Source organism: Narcine bancroftii, chromosome 2 (genome assembly GCF_036971445.1).
Source record: "Narcine bancroftii isolate sNarBan1 chromosome 2, sNarBan1.hap1, whole genome shotgun sequence".
Lineage (NCBI taxonomy): Eukaryota > Metazoa > Chordata > Chondrichthyes > Torpediniformes > Narcinidae > Narcine > Narcine bancroftii.
This window is the reverse complement of record NC_091470.1, coordinates 203,765,371-203,778,928: the sequence shown is the minus strand read 5'-3', so window position 1 is coordinate 203,778,928 and position 13,558 is coordinate 203,765,371. Positions and strand designations below refer to the sequence as shown.

At 44.3% G+C, this 13,558-nt stretch overlaps 1 protein-coding gene across 4 annotated transcripts in view; it reads right to left on the bottom strand.

Annotated features, from left to right (window-relative positions):
- chd3 (chromodomain helicase DNA binding protein 3) overlaps positions 1–13,558 on the bottom strand; it is a 153,666-nt gene that overhangs the window by 33,167 nt on the left and 106,941 nt on the right. The gene's annotated exons all lie outside the window — the stretch shown is intronic.

Sequence of the window (13,558 nt, the reverse complement as noted above, 5' to 3'; positions counted from 1 at the left end):
GAAGATGGGCGACACCAACACAAAATTTGCTCCCCACATCCATCAAGGTTCAGTCACATATGCTTGCAGTGTTTTCTCATCCCTGGTTAGAATCCAAAATCCTCATTGTATTGTTCAGCAGATTTCAGCAATTCCACCTGACAGCTTTACAAGTGGACAACTATACATTGGCGATGAGTGCTGGGAATGTTCCTTTTATTGGGGAAAGAATTTAAATTTTGAATGGTGGGAAGAAACCAAACCTGGAGAAAGTCCACGCAGACTTGAGGAGAGCATACAAACTCCTGACCAGACAGCACTGGATTTGAACCAGGGTTGCTGGCGCTGCAAGTATTGCGCATATCGCTACACTCACCATGCCGGCTTAGTCAACAAGGATTAATTTGCACCATTTTACTAATTACAGAAGCAGTAACTGCATTTAAATAAAACATTTGGATGACTATTTGAGGATTCCGAGGATTTGGGAAGTTCATGAAGTCCAATTTTGGCTGTCGAGGACACAACAGCCTCCTGGTGTTGCGAGAACTTTGTGCGTGGCCTGACAACTTTCAGAGGACCATCTCATCTTCTCCCCAAATTCAGAGACGCACATACCCCCGCAGTTAAACAAGAAAATTAGCGGATGCTGGGGTCGAGTGCATACACAAACGTGCTGGAGAAACTCAGAAGGTCATGCAGCATTCATAAGAAGTAACGAGACATAGCACTGGTCCTAAAAGTCCTAAAATCATGCAACCACTGTGTCCAAGACGATGTCATCTATTCTTGGCAGTGGCCACAAGGGTTGCAGACTTGGGGGGGGAGGGGGGCGGGGGGAAGCAGCGTAACATCACAGTGCACCAGAAATGGGATAACAGCCCCCGTTGAGATGGAGCAGAGATGACCCTACAAGATGGTGACCACTGTGGCAGACTATCGAGAGGTTTGTCACGGTCACGTACTTACCTTCGTCAGGAGGAGTGAGTGTCAAGCTCACCAGTGTGGCGTGAACCAATGAGGCCAGAGGGGTTTAGCTGGGTGGTGTTTGGGGAGTTGAAGAATGCAATTTGGTGTCTAGTGAATGATGATTTAAAAATTGACTTCATGGTGTGCTGAAAGAAACTAATGAGTGTATTCTTTATTTGTCTGTACACTATTTTAAATCAGTGTTATATGGCGAGCTCTCCACTGGCCACCGTGACAGAGGTGCACCAAAGAAAAGGTACAAGGACTGCCTAAAGAAATCTCTTGGTGCCTGCCACATTGACCACTGCCAGTGGGCTGATAACGCCTCAAACCGTGCATCTTGGCGCCTCACAGTTTGGCGGGCAGCAACCTCCTTTGAAGAAGACCGCAGAGCCCACCTCACTGACAAAAGGCAAAGGAGGAAAAACCCAACACCCAACCCCAACCAGCCAATTTTCCCCTGCAACCGCTGCAATCGTGTCTGCCTGTCCCGCATCGGACTTGTCAGCCACAAACGAGCCTGCAGCTGACGTGGACTTTTTACCCCCTCCATAAATCTTCGTCCGCGAAGCCAAGCAAAAGAAATTTTAAATCAGTGCCATTACAAGTGGTGACCCCATGAGTTCACAGTACCTTTTAATTTAAAATGGATAGTGATAAGGCTAAACCCCTTACAGGAGCGGTTGGAGAGGTCATACTAAATATTCCCCCCTTTTTATTAATAATGCACCAGCATAGTTCACGATCCTCAAAGTGCGTTTTTCTGCCCTCAGTCTGATTAGTCAGAAGACAAAGTAGGGTTTTACTTTTGGAGCGTCTTCCAGAGCAGATTGGCTGTGAAGTGGAGGATGTCGTAGTGGATCCAGATGGTCATCTCCCATAGGACATGCTTAAGACAGCTATTTTGCAATGTACTCAGCCATCTAGGGAGACTCGCATTGCCCAATTACTAGATGATGACAGCCCAGGCAATAGGCAACCATCACAGATGTTGAAGAGGTGGCGCAAGCTGGCTGGAACAGACCCTGTTCGGGTGATTTTTAGAAACAGAGGTTCCAATGGAATTCCTTCTGTCAACCTGGTTGGAATAGTGGTGGTCGAGGAAGTGGCAGAGGCAACGGACGGCGTATTGTTGGAAGCATTGGAGATTTTGTGCTGGTGCCTGGTCCTGTCACCCACCTTGTGACTTCTATAAATGGCAGCCTGGAAATGACCAGGCCCGGCAGGAGAAGCAACTGCTGCCCATGGACACATCAGCTGCTGTCTTTTCCTCCAAGACCATCTCTCAGGTGTTGATTTTTTGTTGATTCTGTTGCAAAGATTTCAGTGGTCCCTCCAACCACAGAGGAATGCACACACCCCAGTATGTCATGTATTCTTTCAGATGCAAATGATTCTTATATTCAAACATATGGCCAGAGGTCACTCATGTTGGATTTTTGTCTCAAGGAGCCTTCTCGGTGGGTTTTTAACAGTTGCAAATTCCATTTTGGGAGCGGATTTCTTCTCACATTTTTCTTTGTTGATTTGAAAAATTGCTGCGCGGTGGACTGCAGCTCCTGAAGCTATTGTATCGTCACACTGACATTAAACATGCAGTAACCCACCTCCTCGAGGCTGAGGGGACCTCCAGTGGTAGTGCAAGATTACCCCCAGGCCATCTTTAAAAAATGCACATGCAAGTCTGCAGATCTGACAGCTGCTACACTTCACCGTTGCATATGGTTCCAAACAAAACTCTTGGGGATTGGTGGCCTTGTGGTGATTTCTGTGCCCTGAACAATCCTACCATGCCTGACCAATACATAATTTCCAATTTACAAGACTTTTCAACAAACCTCCAGGGCAAACATGTATTTGTGAAAATAGATCTAGTACGTGCTTACTATCAGATTTCAGTTAAGTTTCTGTCATGAAAATGGCAGTAATAATCACTTTTGGCACATTAGAGTTTCTGCGAATGTCATTCAATCTATGGAATGCAGCTAACATTCCAGTGGTTTATGGATCACTTACATGTTGGCCTCGATTTTGTATCTGTTTACATGCTAGCAGTATGCCATTAGGCAGGCAAACCGGCCCTGCTTGTCACACACGCGGCGGGGCAGCCGGCCAAAAGGACGCTGTCAGGGATTTCCTCCCGACCTCAGCACCGGGCTCAGAAGCCCGCGCTTGGCGACCCACGTGACGTCCCGGTGATGTCGGGGCCCTCCAGCGCGGTTCTCAGCCAGGCAGTCTGCAATAAATCAGTTTTGCTCATTGAACTCAACCCGTCTGGTTGTGTGATCCTTCACTTAGCAGAGTAGCCGCCACTACAACATCGACAATATTCTGGTCAAAAGTGTGGATGAAGAGGAGCACAAGCGCTACCTTATTGTTTCAGAGGCTTGATGAGTTTTGCATTGTGATTAATCCCAGTGAATGAGTTTTTGGCACTGCTGATCTTATATTTTTGGGACATAGTGTTACGCAATGTGGTATTTTGGTTTTGCCCAATAGTAGTGAAAATGTGAAAGATTCGAGAATTTCCTACACCTGTTACTTTTGGCCAGTTGCAATATTTTTTAGGCATGATGAATTTTTAAATCGCCAATTCCTGCAGCATCTCTATTACCCCTTACTGATCAACTAAAAGGATCTGATGTCAGTATCCAAAAGACCATTAACTTTGGGAGATGATGCTGTGAATGCTTTCAATGATGTGAAGACTGCACTTGCGAATGCTACGATGCTTGTACATCAAAAGCCTTGCTCTCTCTTACCACAGATCAATCTGTCAGTGCTGTGGGAGTAGCGTTAAAACGAGTTAATGAGCAATTGGAACCTTTGGTGGTTTGTTTTCAGCCAAGCTGTCACCAGCTCAGTCAATAACTCTTGGCCATCAATCTCACAGTGAAACAGTTTTGCTTTTTATGGAACGTCATCCTTTCACCATTTATACAGACCACTTTATACAGGGCTCGTATGTACACGATAGGTACAAGCACACATCTCTACTCGCCCAGAGATTTGCAACTTGGACTTCCTCCCACAATTTTCATCATACGGCACAATCAAGGAAAAGCGAATGCCATGCCCAACGACCTGTCCAGGCGCGATATTGACACCTTACTTACAACTACTGCCATCGATTTCACTGCCATGGTTCATGCACAGCACACCAATCCCAATCTCATTTGGTATCACCAGAGCAACTCTGGTCTCCATCTTCAAGATGTGACGCTGCATGAATCAGGTGAAAAATTAGTCTGCTATTTTTCCACAGGAAAGCCTAGGCCTTTTGTTCCGGCAGCTATGAGGTGTGTGAGAGATAATAGAATATAGGAAGTAGTGTGAATGAAATAAAGAATAATAGACTAGACTAGAGAGGAAGTTAAGTAAGTGCTGAGTAGGGATGAATTCCAATAAGAGTGTGAGGAAGGGTTACAGCATGTATAATAGAATAAGGGTCTTTTTATAGTGATAGAAAGAATTAGCAAATTCTGCATATAGTTAGTAAGTCCTGGGGGTTCAGATGTGTGAAAAAGAACAAAGGCAGATTCATGAATAAGGACAATGACATGATGGGACCCAGGCAGGATACCCCATGGTCTTTCAAGTTTACAGAAACTGCACATAGGCAGACAGAATTACCAAATGCCAAACCCAATCCAGGAGGCAGAAGAATGTTAAGGGGGGGAGGGTACCTCTACACTGAAATGAACTGTATAAAAGTTGGGTGAGCCCCAGTATGTGTGTGTATTCCCAGGGTAAGGGGAAACACCCAACTTTGCACTGTTGTACAATAAATGTTCTTTATTCTCAATTTTTGTCTCGAGCGAAATCTGTGAAGGTACTTCTGTTTCTCACAAATGGGGGATCGTCCGGGATCGCACTCCCTCCACTGACAGAGTGCCTGACGACGGGGGTAGGTGCACCCCGGCTGATTCAGCTGGACTCCCGGACGAAGGGTGACTGGTCAGTGGACGAAGCGAGTGATATCCGAGAAGAGGCATTGAGAACAAACAACGGGAGAACGTTAATGAAGCGCGCTAGGAATAGCTACTGGATCCCGGTAAGAGGAATTTATTTACCTGCTTCGAATGGGAGGAGTAAGTAGCAAGGGAAACAGTCCTGAAGAAGGACGGGACCATCAGATAACTAAACATAGTCCGTTAGGATTAATGTCATCTGATTGGGGTGTGGGGAAAACCCGTGGGAAAGATAAACAGTCCATGGTCAGGTATTGCTGTCAGGAATGGGTTAAGAATCCGATAAAAGGGAGTTCGGTATATTGGCCAAAGTTCGGATCCAACGAGGACTGGATGTGTCAGGCATTGAACATCTGGCTCTACCAAAATCAAGGAGGTAATACCGAGAGCAGAGAATATGCAGCCTGTTGGCTCAGTGGATCGTTTGATCAAATGATTTTGAGCGAAAAGGAATGTAAGAACAAGAAGGATGAGGAACCTTCTGCCCCTGAAATACAAGGATGGGATGTGTTACATTCCCTTCCTCCACCTTATGTTCCCCCTGTGCCGGCTCCTATCTCCCCCCTCTCACCTACGCTTTACCCTTTTTCACCTTCCCCTCTTCCTCCAGTTAGAGAAAGAAAAAGAAAGTAGCGGTGGTATGATGACCCGCTCACAGACCGCCTCAATTGACACGAGAGGGAGATTTTGATTATGAGGGTCATTCAGAACAATGTGAGAACCTTAGATTTGTCTCCCAGAGGGCAGGAACCTAAACATCATAGAGGAGGGGATAAGCCAGAAATTAACTGGATGAGACCTTTACGAGAGGTTTCCTTGGGAGGGGATGTGGGGGGTCTCGGGTTCGTAAATGTGCCTCTGACTAGTACGGAGATGCGCAATTTTAAGAAGGAAATGACCTCCCTGATAGAAGACCCTGAGGGATGTGCAGAACAATTAGATAAATTTTTGGGGCCTAATATATATATACCTGGGATGAATTAATGTCTATCTTTAAGACTCTATTTACTTTGGATGAGTGTGGAATGATTCGCCAGGCAGGGATTAGAGTCTGGGATAGGGAACACAAAGGGGGACCAGAAGCGATACCTGGAGAAGCTAAATTTCTCCTGGTAAACCCAAATTGGGATAAGACTACTAATGATGGTCGCACGCGAATGGATGAGTACAGGGTTAATCTAGTAAAAGGAATGAAGGAGTCTGTTCCAAAAGGACAGAACTTTAAGAAGGCATTTGAGGTTCCCCAAGGTCCCAAGGAGACCCCCCCTCTGCATTTCTGAATAGATTGCTTGCGGCCATACAGCAATATGGGGAGTTGGATGTAGAATCCCCAGCAGGTGAACAGTTGGTATTGACGGGCTTTGTTACTAATTCAGCCCCAGTTATCAGGAAGAAATTTCAAAAGACAGAGAATTGGCATGAACAGGGAATAACACAGCTTTTACAGATCGCACAAAGGGCATACGTCCAGAGGTCTGAAGATCAACAGAAAGGAAAGGCTAAGATTTGGATGCAGGCAGTCAAGGAAGTTGTGGAGGGACAGCAGGGAAATGTTAAGAGCTATGTGCCAGATCCTGGACGTTGGGAGGAGCACCAGGAGTGGGGAAGTAGAGACCAGAGCAGAGGCAGGGGTAGAGGAGAATTCTGGGGATGACGACCATTCCCGGGACCCCGTGGAGACCCTGGTAGAAATTGGGAAACAGGAGCATTAGTTTGCTATTCATGTAAAAAGGAGGGACACTTTAAGAGAGAATGCCCAATGCGAGCCAGGGAGACACGATCTTATGCATTGATGGAGGCAGATTATGAATAGGGGGGTGGGGGGGGGTCACGGTTCTCAGTCAATACACATCGTGGGACTGCACGGAGATCTATTGGTAAATTTAAGCATAGGACGAGATGAGATGACGAGATGACTTTTCTAGTAGATTCTGGGGCAGCCCGGTCTAGTATTTTACAACGGCCCGAGGGTGTTAAAACAGAAGGGACAGTGATGATTTCGGGAGTGGGAGGAAGGGATTTTATGGTCCCTATACTAAAGAATGTAAGGATACAAATGGGAGAAAAGATAATAAGAGGATATTTTACTAGTTCCTCAAGCTGGAGTTTGCCTGTTGGGATTAGATTTTCAAGACCAATGGCTATCGGTACCAGACCACAGGGATCAGGTATCGGGGTTCAATTTTATGTACTAACAGAGGAGGATCGGGAACTAATAAATCCTAGAGTATGGGCACAAAGAAGCAATAGAGGAGGGTTAGATGTTCCTCCCCTGCAAGTTACTTTAAAAGACCCTGACCAAGTAATTAGACGAAAACAGTATCCAATTCCTATGGCTGGCCGAAAGGGGCAGCAGCCAGTAATTGACCAATTGGTGAAAGATAGTATACTCGATCCTTGTATGTCACCTTTTAATACCCCAATTTTACCTATCCAAAAATCAGACGGTACCTATCAATTAGTGCAGGATTTGAGGGAGTTAAAAAAATTATTCTCACCTGTTACCCGGTTGTACATAACCCCTATACGATAATGGGTAAAATTGATCCCCATAGTAAGTGGTTTAGTGTAATTGACCTCAAAGATGCCTTCTGGACCTGTCCGTTGGCAATAGACAGTAGGGACATGTTTGGATTTGAGTGGGATTTTTACAGGACGGAAAAATCAATACCGGTGGATGGTCCTTCCCCAGGGTTTTACAGAATCCCCAAATTTGTTTGGCCAAGTTTTAGAACAGGTATAGATGAGGCCCCTCGGAGAGAGAACTGTCAATTAATACAATATGTTGTTGACTTATTAATCACGGGAAAAACGTATGATGTGGTTAAACAATACACTGTTGAATTTTTGAATTTTCTAGGGTATAAGGGTCTTAGAGTGAGCGAATCAAAGTAACAATTTGTTCAATCTGAAGTTAAATACTTAGGTCATCTGGTTAGTCAAGGAATTAGGAAGAGAAGTCCAGAGAGAACATGCGGTATTCTGCAGATCCCGCCTCCAGAGTGCTCGAGAACTTAGAAAATTCCTTGGTTTAGTGGGATACTGTAGAATTTGGATTGAGAATTATTCTAGCCTGGTCAAATTTCTTTATGATAAACTTGCAACTCTCGGGGGTGAAACTGTTGTCTGGACGGAGGAGGAGATTAAAGATTTTACCTTGGTGAAACAGCGTCATATTAGTGCCCCAGTTTTGGCTTTACCCGACCTAAATAAGCCATTTTACCTACATACCAATGCGAAAGACAGTGTGGCCATGGGAGCATTAACGCAAGAGAGGGCAGGCTTTAGACAACCAGTTGCCTTTCTGTCAAAAATTTTAGATCCTGTTTGTCGTGGTTGGCCAGAATGTGTGCAAGCAATTGCAGCCACTGCTATTTTAGTCGAAGAAGGATGAAAGATTACGTTTGGTGCCCCGATGTTAGTTCATACCCTCACACAGTCCACACCATTCTCTTACAACGTGCCGGAAGGTGGCTTACTGATTCTAGAATTTTAAAGTATGAAGCGATTCTCATGGATAGGGATGATTTGACACTGATTATGAACAAAGAACAGAATCCAGCCGCCTTCTTGGTTTCTCCAGATTCTGATACTGTCCCCAATGATTTAGAGTATGTATGTTTAGAAGGGATAGATTTACAGACAAAAATTAGAGATGATTTAAGTGATGAACCTTTACGGGAGGGTGAAAGGTGGTTTATTGATGGATCTTCCCACTGCATTGACGGCATTCGGTATAGCGGGTATAGTGTAGTGGATAGGAATGAAGGAGTTGTGATTGAAGCCGGTCGTCTTCCCGGTCATTGGTCGGCACAATCCTGTGAATTATATGCCCTCTGTGGAGCTCTCCAGGGTTTAGAGGGAAAGTCTATACCGACTCAAAGTATGCTTTTGGTGTAGTGCACACCTTTGGAAAGATTTGGAAAGAGCGGGGAATGATAACTGGGAAAGGACAAAAGTTGATCCATGAAAACTTAATTGTTCAATCCTTAGATGCTCTTATGTTACCTGAGGAGATAGCTGTAGTTCATTTATGGGGCCATCAAATTATTGACAGTCCTGAAGCACAGGGGAACAGACGGGCAGATGAAGCTGCCAAACAGGCTGCACTCACAGAAAAAATAGACATGCAGCTGTTACTCCCCACCCCACAGGAGGTTCAAAAGACTCTCATCTTTTCACGGGAAGAGGAGGTATATATGAAAGACCAGGGAATGCGTCAAACTGCCGATGGGTTGTGGTGGACGGCAGAGGGACGCCAAGTACTGAACAAAGCCTTGGCTTGTCAGATTATTGATCAGCTCCACCAGCAGACACATTGAGGAACACAGGCACTTGTTGATGCTTTTGTACGGTCCTTTAATTGCTCGGGAATATACACCATAGCCAAGCAAAGTACTCGGGGGTGCCCAATCTGTCAGCGAGTGAATAAGAAAGTCATGCGCCAGGTAATGCCTAGCGGTCACGATATAGCCATACGCCCGTTTCAACGACTACAGATTGACTTCACGGAATTACGTAAGATAGGGGTTTATAAATACCTCCTGATGATGGTGGATCATTTTACTCGATGGGTTGAGGCTTTCCCAACCCCTAATGATCGTACTAGCACCATTAACCGATATTACTAGAGTCTGTTATTCCGCGTTATGGCATTATTCAAACCATTGGCTCAGATTGAGGTACACATTTTACCTCTCAGGTACTCCAGGAGGGTGTGCGTAAAATCCTGGGAATAGATTGGCAGTTACATACCCCATGGCACCCCCAGAGTTCAGGCCGTGTTGAACAGATGAATCAGACCCTGAAAAATCAACTCACTTGACTTCATGAAACTGGCCTCTCCTGGATTAAATGCTTACCCTTAGCTTTAATTAGGACTCGCACAGCTCCTCGTAAGGACCTTGCTGTCTCACCATATGAAATGATGTTTGGTTCTTCCTTACATGGGATTCTACACTGATACCCCTACCCCTGAGGCTAATGACCAGTACATATCTAAATATTTACAGGGACTTTCTACTTCTCTATATGACTTAAGACAGAAGGGTTTATTAGCTCAAAACCCACCCCTGGACTATCCTATTCATTCTGTTAAACCTGGTGATTGGGTATATGTAAAAGCGTGGCAAGACCATAAACTAAAACCGATATGGGACGGCCTTTATTGTGTACTTCTGATTACAGACACTGCAGTGCGGACAAAAGAAAAGGGGTGGACTCACATACAACGCATTAAACAAGCTAATCCACGAACTAAAGATGTTGATAATATACTCTCCACCTGGCGTGCAGTCTCGTATCCTTCTGGTCTGAAAGTTATGCTATGCCAGGAAAAAGTGCTGTAATGTTATTTTATTATTTGCTGTATTGTTTTTCTGCTGGTTCCCAATTTTTGGGAAACCACCCAATTGTACACAATGTATTAAGTCCTCTTGGAATAGGGGCAGCAGAGGTGATAATTACTTTGAGGAATGGACAAGTTTACCTTTAGAATGCAGACAGGGCACAGGTATAGAGTCTATTCATAGTGGGGTACCTTATTTCGTATGGTTTAATTTAGGATCCCAACATGGACCAGGGAAACAGACCTGCCCTAGGGGAGTGGATTGGGTTTGCGTCCCGGCCTCTACAGATATTAAAGAGATGAGTGCTAAAAATATGGTACAAAGAAGATGGTGGGAAAATGATAGGGAGAACATTAGTCAGGGCTATACCTGGGGTATATATACTAATGCTCGGAGACAAGCTGCTACTCACAGATTAGGTAACAATAAATGCCCCCCCCCCCACCCCCCCCACTTGGCATCTTGTAAATCATCATTTGGGTCACGAATATTCAGAAGGCTAAAGGCCATCACTATAACGGGGATTCCAGTTCTAAACAGCTCAAGCTGCTCCAGAATACCACAGCTGTTTGGCATTTAAACCATTTAATCAGACTCCAGGTAGTTTTGGAGATTATCACCAAACAGACAGCGACGGCCTTGGATTTATTGGCTGAAGAACGACAGATACGAGCTGCAGCTTATCAAAACCGCCTGGCTCTCAATTACTTGTTGGGTGCTGAGGGCGGCGTTTGTGGAAGATCGATTGATGACAATGGTCACAATGGTCAGGCGGTTGAACTTTTTACTGGTGACTGGAGGTGGATACACACAGCCCTTATAGCAGTTGGACTCATTATTTTAGCCATCATACTTCCCTGCCTAATGACTTGTGTGCAGTGTTTAATTCAACGGACCCTTCATCAGATCACTACAACCCAAAGGATGTATGATGTTTCCCAAACTCCATCTGATGATCCTGAGATTGCAGTTCGTTTGCTGACTCGCTGGGAAAAAGACCAAGCTTCCAGTTGAGAATTTACTAAGCGTAGCTAAAAAAGTGTGGATTGTGAGAGATAATATCGGAAGCTAGTATGAATGAAATAAGGAAAATAAGGAATATACTAGACTAGATTAGAGGAAGTTAAGTAAGTGCTGAGTAGGGATGAATTCCGATAAGAGTGTGAGGAAGGGTTACGCAAGTATAATAGAATAAGGATCTTATCGTGATAGATAGAATTAGCAAGTTCTGCATATAGAATTAGTAAGTCCTGGGGATGAGATGTGTGAATAAGGACAATGACATGATGGGACCCAGACAGGATACCCCACGGTCTTTCAAGTTTACCGACGAAACTGCACTTACTTAGGCTACAGCTTATCAAAACCGCCTGGCTCTCGATTACTTGTTAGCTGCTGAGGGCAGCGTTTGTGGAAGATCGATTGGTGACAACGATCACAATGGTCAGGCGTGTGAGAGATGAGTAACACTGATCTAAAAGAAAAGTGAGGATTGTGAGAGATGAGTAAAACTGATATAAAAATATGAAGATGAGGAAACTAGTATAGATATATGTGTAATGAATAAAGCCAGTATGAATAAGATAAGGATAGATATTAGAATGTAGGAAGTAAAGTTAGTCTGAATAAGATAAGGGTCTTCTAGCCTTAGACCGAATTAGCAAGTTCTGCATGTAAGAAGTTAGTCAGCCCTGAGAGTAAGGAAGGTGTGAATAAGGACAATGACATGATGGGACACCGAGAGGATACCCCCTGGTCCTCCAAGTTCACAGAAACAGCACGTAGGCAGATAGGATTGCCTACTGCCAAACTCATCCAGGAGGCAGAAGAATGTAAGGGGGAGGGTACTTCTATACTGAAATAAACTGTATAAAAGTTGGGTGAGCCCCAGTGTATGTGTGTATTCCCAGGGTAAGGGGAAGCACCCAACTTTGCATTGTTGTATAATAAATGTTCTTTGTTCTCAATTTTTGTCTCGAGCAATTTCTGTGAAGGTACTTCTGTTTCTAACAGGCGGTTGAACTTTTTACTGGTGACTGGAGGTGGATACACACAGCCCTTATGTTGGACTCGTTACTTTAGCCATCATGATACTTCCCTGCCTAATGACTTGTGTGCAGTGTTCAATTCATCAGACCCTTTGTCAGATCACTACAACCCAAAGGATGTATGTTTCCCAAACTCCATCTGATGATGCTGAGATTACAGTTCGTTTACTGACTCGCTGGGAAAAAGATAGTTTCCAGTTGAGAATTTACTAAGCGTAGCTAAAGAAAAAGTGTGGATTGTGAGAGATAATAGAATATAGGAAGTAAAGTTAGTATGAATGAAATAAAGAATAATAGACTAGACTAGAGGAAGTTAAGTAAGTGCTGAGTAGGGATGAATTCCGATAAGAGTGTGAGGAAGGGTTACGCAAGTATAATAGAATAAGGGTCTTATAGTGATAGAAAGAATTAGCAAATTCTGCATATAGAATTAGTAAGTCCTGGGGGTTGAGATGTGTAAATAAGAACAAAGGCAGTCATGAATAAGGACAATGACATGATGGGACCCAGACAGGATACCCCATGGTCTTTCAAGTTTACAGAAACTGCAAGTAGGCAGAAAGAATTACCAAATGCCAAACCAATCCAGAAGGGAGAAGAATGTTAAGGGGGGGGAGGGTACCTCTACACTGAAATGAACTGTATAAAATTTGGGTGAGCCCCAGTATATGTGTGTATTCCCATGGTAAGGGGAAGCACCCAACTTTGCACTGTTGTACAATAAATGTTCTTTGTTCTCAATTTTTGTCTCGAGCGAAATCTGTGAAGGTACTTCTGTTTCTCACAGGTGGGAGATTTTTGAGTCTCTTCACATCTATCACATCTCGTAGAAGAGCATCAATCAAACTAGTTATGAACATTTTACCTGGCCTCATTTTAAACAGGATGTTGGATTATGGGCAAGGAGCTGCTTGCTGTGTCTATGTTCTAAAGTCTCCAGACACATGAAATTCAAGTTGGGGGATTTTGTTGTTCTGGATTCCTGTTTCCAGCACGTGCACATAGATTTGGTAGGCCCACTTCCACATCCAGGGATATACTTATCTGCAATCAGCTGATGTGTGAAGACCAGACTACCAGTTGGCAGGAAACCAATCCTCTCACTGACATCTCTGCAGAGATGGTCACTATGGCTTTCGTGGATCATTGGATTTCATCTTTCGGTGTTCTGGTCACTGACCTCTGGGCACTACCCATATTCGCACAATGACTTACAATCCACAGGCCAACTGCCTCATTGAGT